General features: G+C 28.7%; 1 pseudogene; it reads right to left on the bottom strand.

Moving 5' to 3' along the window:
* Positions 1-4954: 4954 nt before the first annotated feature.
* Positions 4955-6617, bottom strand: LOC137817567 (protein SODIUM POTASSIUM ROOT DEFECTIVE 2-like; annotated as a pseudogene).
* Positions 6618-15672: the final 9055 nt, after the last annotated feature.

Raw genomic sequence — 15672 nt, 5'->3', positions numbered from 1 at the left:
TGTGGATGGAAGATTATGAATATCTTTTAAGGGGTCGCAACAGGAAAAAAAAAAGTAATCTAATAAGTGGTAGTTTCTTTTGAAATGGTAAATGGATATTTTTATTATTTTCATTTAAGTGTAATTTGTTACATGAATATGCTAATTTTAGAAAAAAAAGTGTATTTTTCATGCAATGTCAATGTAGAGATTTCTGTATCGTTAATCAATTAAAAATGATCTATATATGATTTTAAAGTAATTATTATAGAAGTAATAATATATGAATGGATGATAATTATAACAATATACTAGAAGATTTTCTTTTTTTACTACACATTTTTTTATTTTTACTTTACCTTTAATTATATTTTAAAATTAAGCCTATAATTTATAACTATGTATAATGGAAATTTTCCATTTTAGTGTATACATTTCATACTCCTATTTTATCCTTAATTATATTTTAAAGTTATAAATATTATAATATTTATAACAATATATAAAGAGATTTTTCATCTTAGTAAACACAATTTATATTCTTATTTGATCATTAATTATATTTTAAAATAAAAAAAATATAAAAAATCTATAATAATTATAAAGGAGAAACACATATAACACTACAAGAAAAACATAAAAACCAATTTTAGAAGAAAAAAAATTAGTTGCTATAGTAACTAAATTAGAGACCATTTTAGAAAATAAATTTTTTGGTTTCTAAATTAGTTTCAATTATTGTTAAATTAGTATCTAATTAGCAACCAATGTTTTAACTACCAAATATTTAATTTCTAAATTTGGTAACAAAAACATTGGTTGCTAATTAGATACCAATTTAACAATAATTGAAACTAATTTAGAAACCAAAAATTTTAGTTTATAAGATGTTCTCTAATTTAGTCACTATAGCAACTAATTATTTTTTGTCACTAAAAAATAGTTTTTATTTCATGATTTTCTTGTAGTGTAATATTTCTATTTTATTTTTAATTATATTTTAAAATTAAAAAATATTCAAATACTAAAAGTGACTAATGTGTATTCACTATTTCTTGTTGTAATAGATAAAAATAGAAGGGTTGATATGTAAAAGAAACATTTTTATGGGTTAAAATCATTATTTTAGTTGAGTTGTCATAAGAAAAGAGTGTGAAAGGATGAAATCGATTGTGAGTGTGGGTTATATAAGACCCCTCGTGTATGTCGTTGAAGAATATATAGAATTGTGATTTTTTTTTTGTTCTTCTTCAGCTTTCATTATTGAGAGTGAATGAATGTGTTACAAATAATTGATTTTGTCCTTAATAATTTGGTATCAGAGTCTGATACGATGGTGACAACAAAATAACTCAAGAGACACATGAACACCATGGAGAAGACGATGGCAGATTCGAAAAAATTAACACAAAAGACCTTGGAAGGATTGTAGAAATCGATCCATGGATTAACAACCCTGAATGTTTGGTCGAAAATCACATTGGTGAATGAATCATACAACGAGGAACCAAAAAATTTCTCTTTGGTTCTTCATAGAACCCAACTACAATTTCCATCTTTTGATGACACCCATTTTCATGAATGTGTAAAAGTATGACAATTATTTGAGCTCGGAGACACATCGATAAACCAAAAAAGTCATTTACTTGTATCCATGGATGAGAAGGCATTCTCATGGCAACACCATTAAATTCAAAACACCAAATTTTCATAAAAATGGATTTAGATCTTGTCAGATGTTTAAAATAGGTCTGATGGAGCATTTGATGATCCAGTTTTATAACTCACAAGATTTAAACAATATGGTTCCTTAATCGAATATCTAGACAATTTTGATAATCTTTTGGTTCGTGCAATGTTCTCCAAGGAGATAAAATTAAGTTTTTTTCGTCTCAGGATTGTTGAAGCTGGAGGAAGCTTCTTCCCTACCAAGGCTTGATGTGTGTTTGATGAAGAAAATGGCTTGAGTGCTTTGAAGATTGTAATAGGTTTTTAGATTCATTTGTAATTAGGCTTGTAAGTGTGTATGATTGCCTTTTGCTGTGTAACCTATCCTAGATGCCTAACCAAGTCTAGATCAAGCACATGATGTGGTCAAATGGTTTTTGAAAAGCCTTTTGAAATGTTTTTAACAGTTTTAAAACAGTACACAAATAAATCTGTTTTATGGAGAAAAAATCTGTTTATTTCTTCTCTGTTAAAAAGGCTTTCGTTAAATAGTTTTTGAAAAGCCTTTTGAAATGTTTTTAACAGTTTTAAAACAGTACACAAATAAATCTGTTTTATGGAGAAAGAATCTGTTTATTTCTTCTCTGTTAAAAAGGCTTTCGTTAAATAGTTTTTGAAAAGCCTTTTGAAATGTTTTTAACAGTTTTAAAACAGTACACAAATAAATCTGTTTTATGGAGAAAGAATCTGTTTATTTCTTCTCTGTTAAAAAGGCTTTCGTTAAATAGTTTTTGAAAAGCTTTTTAAAATGTTTTTAATAGTTTTAAAACAGTACACAAATAAATCTGTTTTATGGAGAAAGAATCTGTTTATTTCTTCTATGTTAAAAGGCTTTTCAAAAACTATTTAACGAAAGCCTTTTTAACAGAGAAGAAATAAACAGATTCTTTCTCCATAAAACAGATTTATTTGTGTACTGTTTTAAAACTGTTAAAAACATTTCAAAAGGCTTTTCAAAAACTATTTAACGAAAGCCTTTTTAACAGAAGAAACAGATCTCCATAAAAAGATGTGTACTGTTTTAAAACTGTTAAAAACATTTCAGGCTTTTCAAAAACCATTTGACCACATCATGTGCTTATCTAGACTTGGTTAGGCATCTAGGATAGGTTACACAGCAAAAGGCAATCATACACACTTACAAGCCTAATTACAAATGAATCTAAAAACCTATTACAATCTTCAAAGCACTCAAGCCATTTTCTTCATCAAACACACATCAAGCCTTGGTAGGGAAGAAGCTTCCTCCAGCTTCAACAATCCTGAGACGAAAAAAACTTAATTTTATCTCCTTGGAGAACATTGCACGAACCAAAAGATTATCAAAATTGTCTAGATATTCGATTAAGGAACCATATTGTTTAAATCTTGTGAGTTATAAAACTGGATCATCAAATGCTCCATCAGACCTATTTTAAACATCTGACAAGATCTAAATCCATTTTTATGAAAATTTGGTGTTTTGAATTTAATGGTGTTGCCATGAGAATGCCTTCTCATCCATGGATACAAGTAAATGACTTTTTTGGTTTATCGATGTGTCTCCGAGCTCAAATAATTGTCATACTTTTACACATTCATGAAAATGGGTGTCATCAAAAGATGGAAATTGTAGTTGGGTTCTATGAAGAACCAAAGAGAAATTTTTTGGTTCCTCGTTGTATGATTCATTCACCAATGTGATTTTCGACCAAACATTCAGGGTTGTTAATCCATGGATCGATTTCTACAATCCTTCCAAGGTCTTTTGTGTTAATTTTTTCGAATCTGCCATCGTCTTCTCCATGGTGTTCATGTGTCTCTTGAGTTATTTTGTTGTCACCATCGTATCAGACTCTGATACCAAATTATTAAGGACAAAATCAATTATTTGTAACACATTCATTCACTCTCAATAATGAAAGCTGAAGAAGAACAAAAAAAAAATCACAATTCTATATATTCTTCCAACGACATACACGAGGGGTCTTATATAACCCACACTCACAATCGATTTCATCCTTTCACACTCTTTTCTTATGACAACTCAACTAAAATAATGATTTTAACCCATAAAAATGTTTCTTTTACATATCAACCCTTCTATTTTATCTATTACAACAAGAAATAGTGAATACACATTAGTCACTTTTAGTATTTGAATATTTTTTAATTTTAAAATATAATTAAAAATAAAATAGAAATATTACACTACAAGAAAATCATGAAATAAAAACTATTTTTTAGTGACAAAAAATAATTAGTTGCTATAGTGACTAAATTAGAGAACATCTTATAAACTAAAATTTTTGGTTTCTAAATTAGTTTCAATTATTGTTAAATTGGTATCTAATTAGCAACCAATGTTTTTGTTACCAAATTTAGAAATTAAATATTTGGTAGTTAAAACATTGGTTGCTAATTAGATACTAATTTAACAATAATTGAAACTAATTTAGAAACCAAAAAATTTATTTTCTAAAATGGTCTCTAATTTAGTTACTATAGCAACTAATTTTTTTCTTCTAAAATTGGTTTTTATGTTTTTCTTGTAGTGTTATATGTGTTTCTCCTTTATAATTATTATAGATTTTTTATATTTTTTTTATTTTAAAATATAATTAATGATCAAATAAGAATATAAATTGTGTTTACTAAGATGAAAAATCTCTTTATATATTGTTATAAATATTATAATATTTATAACTTTAAAATATAATTAAGGATAAAATAGGAGTATGAAATGTATACACTAAAATGGAAAATTTCCATTATACATAGTTATAAATTATAGGCTTAATTTTAAAATATAATTAAAGGTAAAGTAAAAATAAAAAAATGTGTAGTAAAAAAAGAAAATCTTCTAGTATATTGTTATAATTATCATCCATTCATATATTATTACTTCTATAATAATTACTTTAAAATCATATATAGATCATTTTTAATTGATTAACGATACAGAAATCTCTACATTGACATTGCATGAAAAATACACTTTTTTTTCTAAAATTAGCATATTCATGTAACAAATTACACTTAAATGAAAATAAATAAAAAATATCCATTACCATTTCAAAAGAAACACCACTTATTAGATTACTTTTTTTTTTCCTGTTGCGACCCCTTAAAAGATATTCATAATCTTCCATCCACACATTATTTAAAAGAATTTAAAAAAAAATTATAGTAGCCATAATTGGCATGCATAAAAAATCCAAATAGTTAACCTGGGAACAATAAAATCGGTATCTACTGACATGTGAACTTCCCAACTCACACTTCAAATTTTATATATCATAAAAAAATCCCAACTCCAAAATTTAGACATTGTTAATTTCATAATTAAAAAAATTGCCAACTTCATATTTTTTCTCCACAATTCTACCTTCTCTTCTACTACTCCTATAGTTATTCTTGCTAACATTTGCATTTACATATTCTACTTTCCTCTTAGATAAATTTATTTCTTTGCTTCAACAGTGGCTGATCCCACTGCTGATGCAGTTGCTGGTGGCCATAATTGTGCACTCTTCACCTTTGATATGCTAGCCAAGACACTCGATGGAGTCACATCCCCAACAACAGTCACCTTCTTTGCAGCAAAATCTATGTTGAAGGAACTAACTCCTGAATCAACAATTTTAAGATCCCCTAATTAAGGAAATGGCTTTCAAAGTTTATCTGTAACAAAACAGTTTCACTTTCATACTAGAGGTATAAGGTTACTCACCTTGCATTCTGGAGAGGTGTTTCCTCACTTTCCCTTCACATCCTTTGCAATGCAAAGATACCCTCAACACCACAACCTGCTAAGAACAAATTTTTCAAACCAATTGTTGAAATATTTAAGTTCATTTGCGAAGTTTCCTCAACTTACTGCATAAAGCAGTCCTAGTAATTATTTCACAAGCAAGTTTCTAAACATGCTACTTGCTAAGTAATAGTTCTGGAAACTCATTCAACTTACTAAACTCTTGTTTCAAATCAAATATTTAATTTCACATGAGCCATACCATTATATAAAGTAGTTTTTTTTTCCTATAAACCCATTTGATGCACTAATATCTGCTAGAAGTGTGAGGGAGGGATGTTCATAGTCCTAAGGCAAAGACAGAGACAGAAAAACTAACCTGGTCTGAGGAACAGGAGTTTGGATGAGAAGAGCTGGAATGTTTAGAAGCAGAAAATGGTTCCTCTTGATGACCGAGTTGAGAAGTTTTGGTATTAACCAAAGAAGCATCTAATAAGGAGGAGCCACCGAGCAAAGATCTAGTTGAACCATGAGGAGTGATTAAATCAGAAGTTGGCTTAAGCAAACTCCTACCCACAATGCTGTCAATTGGTTTAGAAGTGTTGGTGACATGTTCAGTGATATTCTGTGATGTGTTCTTCTTCCTGTGATTTTCAAGACCCTTTGCTGCAGTTTTGGAAGAAGAGTTTTTCTTGGGCTTGTGGAGCTCATGGTAAGGCTTGGGGTTGATGGGTGAGTGAGAGGAGGAACATGGGGCAGTGAGAGATTTGGAAGTGCTCCTTCTTGAGTCATGATAATGGGGTTGTGGCGGTCAATGACTCGGCCTCCGAGCAGAATGGTGTTGGAAGAAGAGGAGCATGAGGCTTGATCCATGCTGAGACATATGGCTGTGGAGGCTTGAGATGCACAGAAGATGTCCATGCGTTTCATCTTTCAGATAATGGTCACAGAGAATTTGTGTTTTGGAGGATCTCCTTCTAAGAGAGAGAACTTGTACTCACGAAATGAGGTTGGGGTAGAGAGACTAATATTTTTATATTGAAAAAGATGAGAAAAGATGAAAACAGGAGAAACTAGTTGAGTGAGAGATGGGGAAATAGAAGGATAGAGTTAGCAATGAAATGGAAACATGTTTGAATTTTCCCAAAGTGGTATCAGTTTGGAGAAATTTAGAAGCATGATAAAATGTTGTATCAGTTTGGAACATTGCTCTTCTAATGTTCCAACACCTAAGCTAATCGCTGGCATGGCATAGTGACTTTGCAGTGGGGACCTCAACCATAAATATCATACCCAAAATATGATCTACATATTAAGTGTGTTCATGTAGTTGTCTATGGTTTTAGCATGGCAATAAGAAGGGTGCACGTGCATTAGAATCATGTGGCATGAAAATTAATCAATGCAGAATTTAACAAGTTTGTGAAGAAAAAGGAAGAATGTCCTCAACGGTTGTACCATTATTGATGTTTTGGTGTTGTTTGAAGAGGGTGGTGTAGAGTGAAGCATGGTCAATTCTGTGTTAAGACACGGCAAAACTGGGTGACCTTTATGAGATGCAACCAACAATTTCTATTGCTTTAAAGAATGAAAATGATGTAATAAGTACACTCAATTAAACTATCACGCTCACTACAACCCTTGTTTCATATTTTTGTTACTTTTAATAACGTTATAATAAAGACACTAACATTACAACTGTAAAAAATTGTTTTATCTTTTTTACATGAGTTCATGTGTTAATAAAAAAATAGTTTTTTTTCAATTATAAATATAATTCAGGATTCTCAATATATTAACACTTTTTCTTTTTATCTACAAAAGAATTATAACACTTTTAAAAGATAATGTTCAATTGTAGTTAATGAAAATTTAACTCTTAAAACTTTTTTTATAGTTTGTACTGTGTGTGTGTGTATATATATATAATATATATATATATATATAATAATATATATATATATATATATATATCATCAGGATCTCCAATGTTAATTTTTTAATCTATAGTCACAACTATACTTATTTTATAAATGTACTTCTTGGTAAAAGAAGAATCAAATCTAATGTGATGCTCTTCAACAAGTCCTTGTGAGTGTTGAGATTCTCAATTAATTACACAGTGGAAGATACGTGTACTGATGTTTATTTTTATATCATTTTCAGAGGTGCCTAAATTGTAGTGAGTTTACTGGTTACATAACACTTTTTTAATGTATTTGTTTCAAATTCAAATTTATGGTTTTAGATTTTAAATCCAATTAATTAATTGGAATGATATGGAATATGGATTGACTGTTTTTTATTCTAGAAATATGAAGTAAATGTTCACCTTAGAAATAGTTAAAGACAGTTTTATGTTAACTTTACTTAGAGATATTTTTTATTCAATTTGAAATGTTTTTTAAGACGATGAGAATATTATTGGGTTATTTGGATTGAAATGTTGTGAACTAGATTTAATTATGATTTTATTGACTCAACTTTATATCGTCTAGCTTATAAACAAGTCAATAAATATAACTAATTTAAGGAACATAAAAGTATTACCAGATCTAACAAATAAAAAATAAATAAATCATTATATATTATGGAAAAACACTTACAATATAATTAAGTAGTAAGAAAAGGTATAAAAAAATAAAGGAAAAACTTCAATCACAATAATCCAACACTTGTATTATGTACCATCTGGTGATAAGCAATTATATACAATCATTGAAGCTACCAAAATCAACAATTTAATTTAGAAACATATAACAAAAATTGTGTTGGAGATACTTACAACATTGGTGAAAAAAAAAAATGTTGGCACAAATAACAATAGCATTGGGGTTAAATAGTTAGGAAGGTTGGTGAGATGAAAACAGAGCAACGGCTAGAAATCTGCAGCAATTCATGTGATAAGTTGATAGAATCAACAATTTATGGTTTCTGGACAAATTATTGGCAACAACAACTGCACTATGCCTGCTCGACTCAGACTACCAGGGCCCACATTCTATCCAATCTATCATCTACTGCACTCCAAAATATTTTAACCAAACTTTTTCATCTAATATTTCTTTATTTCACAACTAAATTTTATCTACTTTCAAATAAATTATATTTTAGAAACTGCTTATTTAAGAAGGGTCAAAGTAAAACAAAATTGATGATAACAAATTAATTTGATTCAATTTCTATTATTTTCTCTTTTATCAATTCATTAAGTTTTCTGATTTATATGATAAAAAAGTAGGAGTGATCACAATTATTTTGGGGAAACAGACTATATGGCCAACATTTAATGGAATTTTTAAAAAGAAACTTTGTTCAAAATAAAATAAAAAGTATGAAACAGAGCTGGCTCATCTTAAATATTAAAATAATTTAGTTTGTCGATGTAACAACATAAAGTAAACTAAATGAAAAGACTGATAAATTTTCTATTATAAAAAAATAAAAATTGATTGGCATGCAGTGTACCAACGGTCATGATTGGTTTGGTTTAATTAGTTAATTTAACATACTCCAATGTTATCCCAAGGATACGTAAGTGCAGATGTTGATATTGTGTTTAAAAAGTTCTAAATGTAATAACATAAAAAAAACGAAGATAAAATAAGAAGCCACATACCCGTATTCATCTCGTTCTCTCTCATTCTCTCTCCCTCTTTCTCTCTTCTCAATTTCTCTCCCATACTTCATTTATTCAAAAATTTGGTTACGCCATGGTGTAGCTGAGGAATTAGGGTACATTTCTACCCGATCAGATTTTCAAACATAGTAAGTTCATTTTTGCTCTAAATATCATTTGTTCTCTGTTTTTTCTTAGGATTTAGTCATCAATCTTGGTGGGGTCAGTTGAGAAGATTAATCCTCTCAACTTATTCTACTATATACTGAATTTTTGTTCTGTTTGGATAATTTGCATTAGGCCTATAAATCTTTAAGCTTATCCAGACTGTGGAGAATAAAATTCTAGAAGTTGCTTGGAAAGCAAGCAATTAAGGTAAGGGAAGCTAAATTTAATTTAATAGCACCCTAGGATAGAAGATCTGAATGCGGAAGGGACGTGGTCCCAATATTCAATTTCTCTGCAGGGATGTTGTTTGTTTATATATTATTTAAATTTGTAAAAATATTAGATTTTGATGGTTTAATATTTAAGGTGTTTTTTTTTATGTTAATTACGCTTTGAATATGTGGATCATGTTTGGAATGATATTGTTTGATGAAATGGTGTGGAATTGAATTCATACATTTGGGATAATGTATGGACTAATGTTTGTTGTGTATTAAGTATTGATGCCAAGATAATGTATGGACTGATGTTTGTTGTGTATTAAGTATTGATGCCTATGTGGTAACAGAGATCTCCGAGCTTCACTGATGATCTAAGTCACATAGACTAAGATATCAGGTGGTGAGAAGCTGATGGGGGAGTTCATGCACACCGTGACATATGAGATGCACGACTTGGGTTATATTGAACTTACCCTGATCCTTTCTGTTGGATTCGCTGGTAATCTTTGGATCAGGTATTAGTCTCTGGTAGGACTTACTTAATACGGGTCTTCCGGAAGATGTTGTTTGTTGAATATTCTGGATGTGTAGATCTATGTGAGATCTATGTGATTGTTTTATTGTTGAGATTTGAAGAAGATTGAATAACTGAGAAATTGATCATGTAATTTGGTTTCTATTTTGATTTAATGTGTATATTATAAATTCTATTTTCACTAGCTTACCCTTGCTTTTCTTGCTGTGTTTGAACTGCGATGACTGTACTATGTACACGAGCAGATGATCTTACAGGTGTCAAAGGGTCTAAAGAGCTTTAGGGTGTTGATTTGAAACTTATATTGTAAATATTGTATTTCTATATGTCCTAATCATGTATTAGAAACGTTTTGAAAAACTCTAAGCCTATATAGAAATACGTAGAACTTAATTGTAATAGTTAGACGTTATTTTCTGAGGTGTTACATTAAATGGTATCAGAGCGGTTCATCCTTAGGATGACTTGAGGGTAGTGGGTTTATTGTGTTTCTCCTGCGTGTAGATTTTTGTTAAGTCTAGCTTTAAGACTTAATTAAAAGTTTCTAATAGGATGTTAACAAAGTTGTTGTTTGAAATCTTTTTGTGTTTGAGTCAAACTGGTTGTTATAAATAAGATGAAAGTATTAAGGACAAAAAGAATCTTGATAAAGTGGTGAGGGTGCACACTCATGACTAAATCAAGATGATTTCTATCTTAATTCTAAAATTATAGTATACTTTTTTATATATTTTGGGATGGTTATTCTATATATATGAAGTTGATATTGAACACAAGTTTATTTTAAGAAATAAATTTAATTAGTGTAAGTGTTTGGTTGTAAGTTTTAAAGTAGTATTTCAGCACATAGTTTTACACCAACAATTTGTTTAGTGTAGTATTTTTTTTATATATATAAGGTAGGTGGTTGTTATTACCGATGAACTCAAATTCTAAGTGAGTTTGAGATGTCTGTCTTTGGAGGACCTAGATATAATCTTTTGGGATGAATTGACTTTATGCCGATCACTTTCATTTTAATTATGATGAATAGAAACATCACATCTTCAAACTAAGAGAATATGGAATGAGTAGTTGCACAACGAGTATGGAATGTGTCATGAATTAGGGCAACTTGTTTCATAATGCAACTTCAAATAGAGATAAATAATACCGGTTAAATAAGTAGTACTTTGACATAGTGGAGTTTTATACACAGTTTTCCATAATAAGTGTCAAGTTTGTCTTCAAAGATAAAAGTGGAATTTTCTTTGGTCTGGTGCTTGAGCAAAGTTGGCGTTAATGACACATTATAAAATGTCTTCATCTAAGTAGTAAAGTTAAAAAAAAAAATGGAGAAAATAGATTGTTGGGTCGAGTATGCTACCATGAGGAATATCAATATTGTTGGTAAAGAAGAAGGATGAGGAATCTAGATTATGTGTGGATTTTTGAAAGATAAACGAGACTAATGAGAGATGATGGTATGATGGATCAAGTTGTATGAAACATAAATATTTCCAAGTAGACATGAGATTCGGTATAAAAAAAAATTAAGTAAAAAAGTGAAGATGTGTAAAGACAACCTATATATCCAATATGACCAGTAAGGACGAGTAATGATATCGTTACAAGGCTAGCATAGAAACAAAAATATTGTAAGAATCTTAATTACTTGTTTGATAAGAAGAGACTAGACATGGGACAAAAGATATTGGTGAAGTTATTAAGGGAGTAAGATTTCAAGTTTGTGTATCATCTGGAGAAGGAAAATTTGGTTGAAAATGGCATGAGCAAGGAGATATTTCAAGTGTCAGATGTAATGGTTAAAGACTCAAATTAATGGAAAGTTAAGAACTAAGTGAATTGATAATTTCATTATAGAAGTAAAGGGGGAAATTATGAGGTTTATGATAAGTTGTTTATATTTGCAAACAAAAAGTTAAAGAACATAGTCTAGTATAAAAGTTATAAAAAATGATTTAATGTGCATAAAGCAAAACTAAGATAATATTTGAAGAAGTTTTGTGATGGTTCAACATAAAGAAGTGGCTCCATAGGTCCTTGTTTGTTTGACCTATAAAAGATTGAAGTGGAGTATCAAAGACATGAAATAATACTACAACCATTGAAAGTTACTAAGTAGAAATAAAGTTGTGTGTTATATGTGTGGTTCCTTTTCCACAGACAATGAGAGTACATAATGGAATCTGGATTGTGGTAGACCAAGTAATGAACGATACATAATTCCTTTTGGAGAAGATGGTCAGAGTTTTGAAAGATTATTACTTTTAGTAGAATACTATCCTAGGAAAGGAAATGTTGTTGCAGATGATTAAATTCATGAGGAGACATAAGTATCAACACTTAAGATTATATGGTGGAGTTGAGTGGAAGTTTCAACAATTTAAATTTGGAAGTTGTAGTACATTTGTTATAAGTAATGATTTTCTAGAAAAAAAAGGCGAGAGTAAGGAAATTGGTGAAATTGAATTGAAGATTATTCTAAGATTACTATGTATTGATGAAACTAACGAGTTCTTTGTGGGAACCAAATGGTATATTAAGACTCAGAAAACAAAATATGTGCACCAAGGATGAAAAAGTTGAAGCAGATGAGTTATCTAAGAGTCACGAAAGCAAGTTCAGTGACATCTAAGTATGATCCAAGGGTATCGAGATTTCAGGAAGTTTATTTGGTGACATGGTCCAAAGGAAGATAAAGTCAAGTATGTAGTTACTTATTTATTGTCAAAAAAAATCAAAAGGTCGGACAAATAATGACTAGGAAGTATGTTAACATAGTTTGACATTCCCGGGATGGGAGTGAAATAATATTTCCATGAATTTTATCACCTACTTGTCACGTACAATGAAGAAAAACGACTCAGTATGAGTAATATAGGATGGATTAATGAAGACTATGCATGTTCTACCTATGGAAGGGAATAATATGCTTGAGGTAATGCAAATAATTGGGTGAGATAAGAGGTATCGTTTGAAAAAGTGGTGAATAGTGGCATTAGTACTGTAACTAATGTTAAGGAAGTTGTTTTTGGCTGGGTTATTCTTATATTTCATAAGGTTGGGAATGAATCCTTTAGCACATGGTATTGGATGGAGTGAGATGGTGGTAGATCTTACTCTTAGTTCTAAGTAGAGGTCTCTGGTAATTGATGTTGCACGTCCTTATGAATATGAGAATATTATCGCTCGAAATTGAAGAACAAAATGAGCTAATGATGTTGACACCCACATATGACCATTAGAAAGTAAAAGAGGTTCTCTCAATAAATATGGGAAGAATCCATGTTGATTTAGTTATACCTATCTCAAGGTTTTATGGATTCCATTTCTTTGAAATTTGGTGTTGCATGTATTAGTATAAGCTTGGATTGGATAACATGAGTTTTGTTAGAGCTTTGCTTGCAGAGAGATTAGTGTGAGGTGTTTCTATTCATGTTAGAATACAAAAAAGTCATGGATCATTGAGTTAGGTCACATGAAAATCTCTTAGGCATTTTGACAAGAACCTTTTAGTAGAAATATTGCAAAACACTCAAAGGTCAGGAGGTTGACCTAGATCGTCTGTTTAAGATGGAGGAAAAAGACATTGAAGCATTTATTGAGATACACCAGGAGGAAGTTAATCAAGTAAAAAGAAAAAAAAAACTCAACGTATTTTTTTTTCTCCATCACTTCAGTTATCATCAACTGTGACCCAAATTTTGAGAACTATGATTATTTAAGACATCTTCGACCAGGAATACATTTGATGCAGATAAATGAAGAAGACCTTTAAGTTTCTCTATGGGTAATCATGATTTTCTGAGATTTACTTCATTTCTTGGTGAAAGAAGAGGAATCATATCAAAGAAGATGACTCCAAAGTTCATAGATTCTACTGCTTATAAAATTGTTTATCTCTTCCGTTAACCAACATTCATTATGTCTTCTGTACATCGTAACTAAGGAAATATATATAATTGGTCACAATCATCTTCTAGAATTTGATTTAGTTAAATAAAAGATTTGTCTTTTGAGATGAAGTCATTTAAAATTTTGGGTTCTCAAATAAGATAACTTCATAGTAGAAATATCAACATAATCAAAGTATTGGGAAATCTTATATGATGTGATTCCACTTGAAGAATAAAAAAAAGAAGATACGATAATCATATCCTAATTTTTCTTGGTAAGCTAATTTTTCGAGGACGGAAATTTTGTTGTTGGGATAATGTAACAACATAAAGTAAACTAAATGAAAAGATTGATAAATTTCTCTATTATAAAAAAATAAAAATTGATTGGCATGCAATGTACCAACGGTCATGATTGGTTTGGTTTAATTAACTAATTCAGCATTACTCCAATGTTATCCCAAGGATACGTAAGTGCAGATGTTGATATTTGGTGTTTAAAAAGTTCTAAATGTAATAACATAAAAAAAAACGAAGATAAAATAAGAAGCCACAGACCCTGTATTCATCCCGTTCTCTTTCATTCTCTCTCCCTCTCTCTTCAATTTCTCTCCCCAAGTCCTTCCAGTAACCAGGGAAGGGTTAACCGCTAGACCAGAGAAGTTCTTTGATCATATTATCATTTTTATTTTAACTTATTATTATTAACATAATTATACTATTAAATATATAACATTATTAATATTATTAATTTAATATTATTATATTATAATTATTAATATATTCATATTATTAATATTTATTAATATTATTCATATTATTAATATTATTAATATTATTCATATTATTAATATTTATTAATATTATTCATATTATTACTATATTATTATTAATATTATTACTAATATTATTATAATATTATTATTAATATTATAAATATTATTATTAATATTAGTATAAATATTATTATTAATATTATTATAAATATTATTATTAATATTATTATTAATTTATTATTATATTATTATAAATATTATTATTAATATTATTATAAATATTATTATTAATATTATTATAAATATTATTATTAATATTATTATAAATATTATTATTAATATTATTATTAATATTATTATAAATATTATTATAAATATTATTATTAATACTATTATAAATATTATTATAAATATTATTATTAATATTATTATAATGAATAGTTTCCGGTGTCTGATTCTTCAAAATTTGATACTGCAAATGTAACCAAAAAATAAATTATGATGATGTATATATGTGATAAGTTAATGTCACTTCACAAACAACTTATTTTTACTTATTGAAATTCATAAAAACAATCTTTAAGAATTGAATAATAATTTCAATTAATGAAGTGCCTTTGACCTAAGTTCAAAGCATATTTAAATATATATACCAGTTTAGGCTAAACTCACTAAAAAATTTAATTATATCTATTTATTAAGAATTGAGAAAATATAAAATATTTTATTGATGTTTTACAATAAACTTTTGACACTTAAAAAAATTAAAAAACTCTATTATTTTGATGAGATTTTAGAATAAATATTTAGAATTTAACGAAGGTTTTAAAATAAACCTTTGGAAATTAACGAAGGTTAAAAAAATCTTTGTTATTTTATGGAGGTTTTAAAATAAACCTTTGTAAATTAACAAAGGTTAAAAAAACCTTCGTTTTTTGTGGAGGTTTTAAAATAAACCTTTGAAAATTAACGAAGGTTAAAAAAACCTTCGTTATTTTGCGGAGGTTTTAAAAT

This window comes from Phaseolus vulgaris, unplaced genomic scaffold, assembly GCF_000499845.2.
Source record: "Phaseolus vulgaris cultivar G19833 unplaced genomic scaffold, P. vulgaris v2.0 scaffold_142, whole genome shotgun sequence".
Lineage (NCBI taxonomy): Eukaryota > Viridiplantae > Streptophyta > Magnoliopsida > Fabales > Fabaceae > Phaseolus > Phaseolus vulgaris.
Note: the sequence above shows the minus strand (reverse complement) of the source record. Positions and strands in the feature narration are given on the sequence as shown.